This window comes from Arctopsyche grandis, chromosome 2, assembly GCF_051622035.1.
Source record: "Arctopsyche grandis isolate Sample6627 chromosome 2, ASM5162203v2, whole genome shotgun sequence".
NCBI classification, from domain to species: Eukaryota; Metazoa; Arthropoda; class Insecta; order Trichoptera; family Hydropsychidae; genus Arctopsyche; species Arctopsyche grandis.
Window position 1 is genome coordinate 19,515,644 of NC_135356.1, and position 10,362 is coordinate 19,526,005.

The following is a 10,362-nucleotide window of genomic DNA, read 5'->3' on the forward strand; positions in this document are numbered from 1 at the left end:
CGTAGTGTTTCTTCGGACCTGCCGTGAAGTTATTATTTCCTGTTCTGCATTTAAGCCGGGTCCATTATTTTATTCGGAGCCACAAAATAAAGAGCGAGTTAAATAAATAAAGCCTTGGAAAAAATTATACAAAAAAAAATCTAAATAAAACACCAAAATGTGAGGGAAAAAAAATCGTGTCAGATTTTTATGTAAGTGGGCTTATACGCCCGGTTTGTCCAGTTCGAGATTTTCGACGCGATAAATCGTCTCCGTGGCATTCTTGCATATTCATCACGCCGTTTAACCCGACTTTTTAAACCGTCGATTGTTTCATTCGAAATTCGAAAACAAACAAAAAATTAATAATAAAAACGACCCGACATCTGGGTAGTATAAATCACAATTTGCGCGGTTCGTTTCAATCGGTGCGCGTGCGCCGTTTCGCAAAATCCACACAACTTTGCCGATATATGCTAATGTTTTCAAATTCGAATCAATCCCCTCAGTATAAATTAAAGTTTGTTTGAATGTAAATCGCAGTTATGATATAAATTTCGTTCGATTTACGATTGTATCGCTCGGTTTCATTTTTTCCTGTCTTCAATCGATCCGTATGAAATCGACCCGTATCAACAAAAAAATCAATTATTTGAAATGAAATCAATTAAAACATAATTGAACAATTTCAAATCATCACCGAAATCTTCTTTATTTTTATTGTAGTATTTTTTTCTTTTAACAAAATAAATTGCAAAAAAATCTAAATTTAAAAAAAAAATTTGCCTTGGCTTTTTACATTTTCTTGATATATCAATGACAAAATACTAATTACCGAAGGGTCACGGGTTTGAACCCGTGAGCCCAGCGGTGCTGCTAGGATATATGTGACTCTAGATCGATCGTTTCCTATCAGATTTATCTGATTTCATTGTTGAAACGGATCCTCACCAAGTTGGCTACCTACGCTCAATTTGGCACAATAAATTTCAAAATTATAATAATATTATAAATTAACATACATATAGTACACATATCCAAATTTACCCATAGGTGTCGCCTTGGGGCAACCTGTAAATATAACATAAAATTATATTAACATTTTAAGATAATCCTCAATTTAAAACCACGAAAAATCACAACTTTATTTCAATACTTTCTGAGAGTTTCTGATTTTATTACTAGCCTCTTCTTACTTCACTTATACAACATTGAAATTTCTATTTCAGTTTGAAGTAAAAAATTCGATTTTTTTATGATCTGAATATCAAAAAAGCTTATTATTTATTGCGAGGAGTCGGTTTTATTGATTCAAGAACCTATTAATGTGTTTTTCAATATTCAAGAGGGCAAGAATTTTTTTTTAAATTATCTCTCCCCATGAAGTAATTACGGGTTGAACTTGTACAATATACATTTATATTTTATACATTTTGAAATTATATTCAAATAGTGGTGACATAGTGGATGGTTTTTTTGCCAATTTGGTGAAGATACCGTTTCAACAATTAAATCTGATAAATTGGCAAACTCTGATAGAAAACGATCGACTTGTAGTCACATATATCCAAGTTTGACCACCAGCACTACTTATTATACTCGGAATAGATTCTTTTCAATCAAGGTCAACCCACGGGATCAAACCTGGCTCCCTCTCGGTGGTTAGCATTAACGTAACCATCGGGCTATGCTGCTGGCTTCAATAAAAAATAGCTGGAAATTATTGATTTCGCTTGGTTATTTTAAAATAAATATCAATATAATTTATACCGAAGAAAAAAAATCTATAAATATTGCGATCGAACGATTGAGTATGTAGTGTACCCTATACATACAAGACTTGCGTATGCAAATGAAGAAATTAAAAAATCTTATCGTTTAATCAGTGTGGTTTTAAATCACATAAGCCTCGTCACAGTTTGAGTACCACAGCTTCCAAAGACATAAAACGTAAAATCTGAAATGTATCCAGTCGCGAGAAACAACGTGAGAACTTTTCGATGACACACGCTCACACTGCGACGGGGGGCTATAAAATGGTGAAAATCACAGTGTCCGCGGAAAACTCCCTCTCCGACATAAAATCATAGGTTTATTGTGACGATCGCCATAAAGTGTCGAGAGGGACCGAGAGTGGCGGAGGTGTGAGGAGAGTGAAAAACGGGTAGAGGTACTCTCGGCGAGCGTGAATGGACCCGGACCACTCAATGAATGAGGGGACCCCATTAATGAAAAACACATTTTGATAGCGCACGTCCAAAACTCGTTTTCATTCACAAAACTCGAACCTTAGAAAAACGACACGGCGGCCTCTCGTTATAAACGCCGATTCATTCTACGTATACGTTATACGTGTATATGTACGCACATACACACCCGTTGTGCGTCTGTGGTGGTTTTATAAACACGGGACGGTTTTAATCTGTCGATCGGATACGTTTATTAATTGCGTGCGGCGAGATAACGTCGCGTCAGAATGAATAACTGACGTTTCGTTAAAACGTGACGAATCTCGTTCGGAAACTAATTAAAATATATAATAAAGAAACGGTCGACGTTGCTCGCCGTTATTTCGACGGCTTGAAAAAATACGCCTATCGAATACGCTGGGTGTGAACGAAAAGCTTCGTATCGATCTGTGTTTCAACATTTCGTATTTCCAATACCTGAAGTCTTGCAAAAAGTCAAATCAAACTTTAATTTTTGATAAACACAGTCTTAAAACACAAATGAAAATGCTAGAATCTATAATAAGGGTTGATTCAAACTTTTACTCAGCGGCGGTTTATCATACATTAAAAATAAGCGCGTGCTTCGAACCCCCGAATCTTGGGGACCCCGAAATGAACCTTTGCTATCAATATTTAATGCTTACAAATTGTCCATAATACGGTCGTAATAAATGAAATTAATACCTATTTTGCATTGTACCTATTTTATTCCAAAAAATTTTAGTGTTTCAAGTACATATAGTAAATAAATAAAAAAAATATGGTTTTGTAAAATCTCAATGAAAAACCATATACTGAAAAGTGTGGTAAGAAATGATGATAGCATTTTTTACTGAAGTGGGGGCCTCAAATTTCAAATGCGTTTGGGGCCCACATTTACTTGATCACTTTTACATTTATATTTACTTGGCACTGCTTTTACTCATTGTATAATCATATAATAATATAGTATTTACATACATCGTTGAATGATTTTTCTAATAATAAAAATAATGAGTCTGGAAATTTACGGTCAATCCGCGGTATTGCATTAAAGTTACGCGAAAAATGTATGCAATTTTGTATAAAGTTTCGTAAACGATCGTAATAAACGAAACTGTCATTGATTTCAACGATATTCTTAAATCAAATTTACAATAAAATGGTGAAAATAAGTGAATCGTTGTTAAATAACAACGATTCACTACTTAAATTATGTACATAGTTTCTGATTCAAAAGTGTTCTATTCTGTATTGGAATTTGAAAATTCATCATTCAAAATGCAATTTTCGTGTATGCATTAGGCTGAAATTCTCGATGAATGGATTCACATGATCGCAATGAATATTCTAATGCGAGTTAATAAATATTCCGTAGGCCCAAAAAGTACAAAAATAAACAAGTAAACGGGTTCTCACTGTATGCATATGTATAAGTATACATGTACGTAGTATATTATAATTAATTAGATATACAGTCGAGTGAAGAGAATTAAAATAGAAAATGAAATATTTGGACATTTGGTGCGATTTATGTATGCTGATAAATTCTCGGATTTTTAAAACCAAGAAACATCAATTTTGAAAAAAAAAAAATTACTATTCCACCGTAAGTATAAAATTTTTAATTGTAATACGCTCGAATTTATGTGCCGTCATTAATATATTCAATACGGTCGTGTGTTAATTTTTTATTTCAATATTTAATTTATAATTTAAATATATTTACTTAGTATTTTCGCATACGAAAAGTCGTACGTATCGTGCGAGAATGTAATACGTAAAATATGTACCTACCTATTTATTTCACATATTACAAAAATGACTTTATTTCGCATTACTTTAATTATATTATGAATGTGCGACGCATTAATTTAATATATTATAATTTAACGTTGCCTACCTATCGTGTTAGCTCGACTTAACGTCATTGTTTAATTCAATTAACTCCTTAACTGCTGAATAGCATTCAACAATTCACCAAATCTTGAATTTAATGTAAAAATATCAAAGAGACCAATGCTCATACCAGGATTCATCCCCTTTTTTAAATGCAGAACTACGTGTTTAAGTAAAATTTATTTGCAAAAATATCTATGAAAATACCAGGTGTGATATTTTACAAAGATATCATTGTAGATTTAAAGTCATCCTTGTAGATTTACTTTGTAAGATCAATACTTCAGACTGTCGGTAAGTCACCGATATGATTATTGTTTAAAAAAAAACGTCAACCTTGTTATATTCAACGATTTAAGTATTATTGCAGAAAGACCTGTATTTTTGGCAATCTATTTTTTTAATTTCAGTGAAGAGATTGTACAGTTTTCACATTTCACAATTTCAATTTGAGAAACATTAACATACAATTTAAAGCATACAAAAAATAAAAATGACTACAAAGAGATCGTAACGTGAGAAAATACACAAATAAAATCAAAAATATCGCGCGAACGTAAATTTTTATTGTCTATTGCTAAAAATACTGACTTTTTCAGATTCATGGTAATTTTAAAGGCGACACACATTTATGTCTGTCACATTGAATAGTCAATATGTCACAAATAGACTCGGTTTTATGTCGACAAGAAATTATCATAGTGCGCAGAATTGAATATTTGATTTATTCGGAACCCACTTTTATCGGAAGATACTTAATGGAGATTAATTTACATATTACCAATGTTGAGCATTGATGTACATATATAGATGGGTGCTGCGATATATGGATTGACGACGACGTCGATGGGTTGCTTAATAAATTACGGGTACGTGAATTCACACTACCGACGTACGGGTCGATGTGAGGTCCTTCAAAGGGGGTTGGAATGGGAGGAGGTGGTGTTGTGACTTGTGAGTGAATGCCACCCCCTCTTTGGGGTGTCTCGATAAGGAGCCAGGGGCCAATAATTAGCCGGAGCAGGTAGTCGCGCGAATACGGCGGCCGCGCAGACAGATCGCATCTCGCGTCATTTGTCACTGTCGTCGAGGTGGCGATAGTGGACATTAGCGGACCGCGGCCAGAAGCTTACAACGCAAAAACCCGGTCCCATTTAAGGCCCTTGAGGATTTACCGGATTGAAACAACATATTGAGGCTCTGAATTGCATGACACTGAAAATTTTCTATGATTTCTGTGACTGCCCATTAACCAAAGTTAAAACTCTAAGTTGATCATATTTGTGTATTGTATCCTTGGCTACCGGTAAGCTATTCTGCTTTGGCACATATACGTTAGAAATTTATAAAACATCTAAAATTAATTTTTACTTGAAAACAATAATGAAAATTAAATTATATTTAACTTAGTCAAATATATAATTTCGAAAGGGACTTTGTAAGTATGTAATGTTGGTTGGTAATTTTTATGACGACGGTTTCTATGACGACGATTCGATATGGTTTCGATTTTACATATATATTTTTTCGATTCAAATCAATCTAATAAAAAAACAAATGAATATTTGCTATTAGATTCGCCATGTTTAAGCTGTTTATATTACAAATACTGAGCGAAGCCGGGTAAAACAACTAGTATACCTATAAAGTGTATGTGTGTGGTTATATTGAATGGAAAATGGAAATATTACTGGTGACAAAATTAAATAAAATAGCGCTGTTCAAATTATTTATACACATTTTGAGTTCAAATCAGTTGAAATATTCTTATGATTACGAAAAATCGCCGTAAAACGTCATGTTTTACGTCAAAATAGCTCATTTTGGCCTCCTTACATTTCATAAGTTTTTCAGCAATTTTTGCGTTCAGATTAAATATATACTCGCTAAAGAAATATATTTACTTCGAAATTTTTGTCGAAATAAGTCGATTGGTTCGAGGCACGGCACAGGACGTTGTTTAAAATCGATCGATTTTTATTTAACTCTTTCTTGATACGATACAAGGTTTCCACTAGATCCATCGATGGAAATCCAATATTTTAACTGTTATGTCTTGAACAATTTTACTTTCTTATAATTAGTACATATTATATGTACTATGTACATATGTGCATTCAAATTGTAGCTTTAAAGCACCCATATCGTTATAGGAGAATAGAATTATTTAATATTAAAAATTGTCGGTAATGACAGTACCTGCCGAAATGTGACCATAGTCGTCGAGAGAGCAGGTATTCAATCTCGCTTGAGCGTCCCTCCGTGGGTCCCTCTGAGAGAGCATCTGCTTTGGGTTAATAAAACAAAAAAAAAACGCATTTCCATTCATTTCGCTCTTTTTTTCCAAAACCGTCGTCTGACACACGCGGACGCCGCAGAGAAAAGGTCGAAAAAAATACCAATAAAATAAAACAAAACGACGCTATCGGTTCCCATACATAGCCATATATACATATATTATACATACGCGACGAAGAGGAGACCTTTTTCTCAGATTCATTTCGAGTTTTCCGAGAATCAACCTCAGATAACTGGAATACACACGTCTGACCGATCCGAATGAGGTCATCCTCCCGTAAGGATACTGAAGAACTTGATATACATGTTATCTATGAATTTTACTTACTTCCCTTTTCCGATTTGTTTATATATTGTTGAATGTAACCGTTCAAATATATATTTAGAAATAAGATCAACAATTTGTAAGCGATTATCATTTATTTCAATGTTTCAAGTGTTTACGACTATAATTATTAAATTAAATTAGCATGTCGAATTTTTTGCATTTTATTTATAACTTGTAGATTATATTTATGTAGGTACTTATTTTTTCAACCATTTAACCACAAAACAAACTGATAAAAATATATACTTTGCCCTCTGTATTTAATCGTTGAACTACTCACGGCCTCAACCAAAAATGAAAATACCAGAACTATTTTTTTACAGTGATTAATTTATTTCATTGTCTGATGCATTTCTTATAACATCGTTAGACATTTTTAGAACTCTATACAAAATTTCATACATTTTTACCTTAACTTTAATACAATATTACAAACTAACTAAACATACATACATACGTTAATAGCTCAACGTATTATGTTTGTAATATAGCACAATTATTGCTCTATTTAACAATATAGCAAAACTGGTGAAAATACCATTATTGCATCATGGTAGATAGTCTCGCTTTTATAGCAATTTTAAAGGCGATATATTTTCATGTCGCAGCTCACTAATACCCAGTCTCGCAAATACATAATGTCAAATAAATAATAGTAATACGTAAAATATAGTACAATAATAGTAAACATAGTAAAACAATAGCAAGTAAAACTAATATGTACACATAAACGTTAATCTGGACCTCTTCCTAAGTATTGATTTTTTTAGGTTTCCACAATCACAAGTTGCCAAGTGAACAAAATTTGGTCATTTAGGAATATGCATGCATACATAGAATAGGCATCAAAAGTTGAAAATTGAATTTCAAGCGTAAAAAGAGTATGTAGAATCACAACAAAGGAAACCAATCGATTTTATGGAAAATTTAAATTGTATGCAAATTGCTGGTAACGTGCACACACATACACTCTTAAATACGGATAGACATAGGCACATATGTATGTAGTATATACCTTCTGCGATCGCAATAGATCAGGTAGTAATTTAAAGCAGGTGTTGTTTAGCGGGTGACACGGCGTATCGTACGCAACGGAGGACTCGACCGCAATAAATTGACCACTTCACAATAGTTAACGTTAAATATATGTTAAGTTGGCCGGTTAGGGTGGGTCGAAAAACGAAATGACACCTGCCGCCCATTTATTACACTTTATAAATATTAATATTTTGACAATTTAATGCGCGTATTATGTTGTAAAGGGCGAGTCGACATTGAAAGGACGTGTCCATACACACCACGCGCGCCTTCTATTATATGATACTGAGCATACCTATATTTATTTATTTTTTATTATTATTTATACGTTTATAAATCGTCAGCGTTCGTCGCTCTTTCGATTTAATATGCAAAATTAAAAATTTACACTCATTTATTATTTTTAAAAAGTTTTTTTTCTCGCCGCGTATGTACGCGTCGACGATTATTTATCGTTAGGTAGCTGAATATGATGATAGATTGTTTCGTAATGTGTGAATTTAATATGAGGCGAACCCGGATAATTGATCCGATCAAATTAAATTAAGAATATGTACACTTTTATTATCTAGAATTATCTTACGGCGTGTAATATGTATATAAGCATAATCATAGTTTGGAGTTAGAGAGCTATTATTGTAAATATTGTACTTACGTACAATGTTTTCACGTCTCGAAGGTGTATTTTAAAAATAATTTTTGGCATTTTTTAAATATATGTATATGAGACAAATACGTACATATGTACGTATACATTGGAACTGTATTCGTGTTCAATAATTGATATAATCTTATACATTGAAAGCATTTGAATAGACTTTTCAAAAATTGAAAATACACTCCTTTTAACCAATGTGAATCGTGTAAAATTATACTTGTGCGATGAATTTTTTTTGTTATATTGATTAAGAAAAAATCGTATAATCGCGTTGTGAAACTGCTGATGTGATTTATCATCACAGAAAACCCAATAATATTTAAGTACATGAATATATTTATTTTATTAAATGTTTCTTTGTTGTTGTTTCAGATCGTCGATCTCCTCTCCGATAACCCTTAACAATTTTTACTGGACCACATAACATACAAGGCGCTTTCGCATAAGGAATTGGAGATACAAGATCGTCGAAATAAATACATATATAAATACATATATACCTACTAGAATGTGTACATAAGTACTTAAACCTTAGCACACACGCATATGTCGCACAATGTGAACATGAAAAAAGCTCAATTAATACTTGCGTATGTATGTTAATACGTATGCATTTGTATGTGCGTGTGTGTGTGTGTGGTATCACAAAAATATTGTAATAGAGTTTTAATTTCCTAATAAGTAATAATTATAGATGATTATGTGCAATTCATCAAAATTGTTATATATATATATATATATATATATATATATATATATATATATATATATATATATATATATATATATATATATATATATATATATATATATATATTATATATATGAGAAGAAAAAAAAACATTACTGAATTATTGTAGATGAGAAATTATTTACTATGTATTAAGTTTTTATTTTCAGTATTCACAGATTTATTGTTTATTGATAGGTTTTTCCGTATTGTGCGCGTTAACACTGTGCAGACCGGACACTGTTGTGTCATCGCTAACGTTCGGTTCGTGTTGTGATTTGATCCGAACAAAAAAAAGAGCAACAAATTTTGACAAGTCACTCTTGGTAGACATATGTAGAAGAAAATGCGAAAAAAATATATATAAATATATATATTTAAACGAACGAGAACAAGTGATTGTATAAAGATTTTTGCCATGCGAATGATGTATCCGTACGATTATATATACATACATATATTATAAATATAAATATTATCTTTATAGACCCTAGTGAATAAACTAAAGTTTACACATACATTTAAATTGTAATTTGGATTATATAAATATTATATTATATTATATATTATATTTAAAAGTAAGGTAATGTAATTAAACAAAAATTTAAATTAAAAAATTGATACGTAATTACGACCAGCAAAAGTGTGTTTTGTGTGGTCGAATGTGAAGTGATTTTATTGAGTAATTAATACAATTTAGACGTGATTTAGTGGTGTTAAGTTTTACTATTTGTAAAATTGGGACGTACGAATATAATCGTAATACAAAATACAAAAAAAGTTCACTCGTACACAAAAAAATAAAGCAAGCTTTCAAAATGAATACATATATAATATATATATTTTTCAGATAAGTAGTATTAAAATTTTGGAACACAAAAAAAAACCTTTCGTTTGTAATATAAATTTATCAGCTATTAGATACAATGTCACAATAGCACACACAAATTTTTCTAATTATCAGATTTGATACGTATATATTTTCGAATGCAATTAGCAAAAATAAAAAATAAAATAGATAGACCAAATCGTTTTTCAAAAAAAAAACATTATTTTATAGTATGATTCAAACATTTGAATAACATATCTATTAAAGTTGACAAAAAAATTTGAATTTTTAAATAAAAAATGATACTTTATATACGTACATAAATAAATAATAAAATCAACGCACTATAACTGTGCGACACAATTTTCCTTTTTGTAGAAAAATGCAGTAATT

General features: G+C 31.5%; 1 protein-coding gene across 1 annotated transcript in view; it reads left to right on the plus strand.

Annotated features, from left to right (window-relative positions):
• Positions 1-9,124, plus strand: part of LOC143922467 (homeobox protein caupolican-like) — a 111,300-nt gene extending 102,176 nt beyond the window's left edge. The window contains exon 7 of the mRNA XM_077445715.1: positions 8,783-9,124. The gene's annotated coding sequence lies outside the window, so the exon portion shown is untranslated. The remainder of the gene's footprint in view (positions 1-8,782) is intronic.
• The last annotated feature ends 1,238 nt before the right edge of the window (positions 9,125-10,362 follow it).